The sequence below is a fragment of the Apis dorsata genome, unplaced genomic scaffold (assembly GCF_000469605.1).
Source record: "Apis dorsata unplaced genomic scaffold, Apis dorsata 1.3 scaffold_683, whole genome shotgun sequence".
NCBI classification, from domain to species: Eukaryota; Metazoa; Arthropoda; class Insecta; order Hymenoptera; family Apidae; genus Apis; species Apis dorsata.
In genome coordinates, this window is record NW_006263864.1 from 1,592,181 (window position 1) to 1,592,685 (window position 505).

Sequence of the window (505 nt, forward strand, 5' to 3'; positions counted from 1 at the left end):
AATAACTCCATCTAACGATAGTGGACGAGTTGAGTTGAAATGTTGGAAAAAGTAGCGAAAAAACTCGAGCGGTAGCCGAATTTTTTCGCTCGTTCGAAATGGATTCGGATTCGGATAATCGATCGTACGACACGATTCGAGACTTTTTTTTTTTTAATAGAAAATTGATAAAACTGGAAGAAAAACTCAAGACGGACCGTTCTTATTTCCAGCGTGCGTAAACGCGATGATTTCTGGTCCGGTATAGCTCGTCGTCGACGAATAACGGCGAATTTCAGGACACACCTTCCTAGTAATATTTCTCTTTTCTTTCGATCGAGCCCGATTTGTCAATGGTCGGAAGTGTCGCACCGTTCCAGATATAGAGGATAAAGAATCAGGTGGGTGTCTGTCGCGGTGGGTATATACGTGGATATCTGATCATCGCTGAACAGGCCTGTAGCGTAGGAAACCTACACCTCTAATCGTACACCCCCGTCGGGCCTGAATCAGGGGGGGGAGAGGG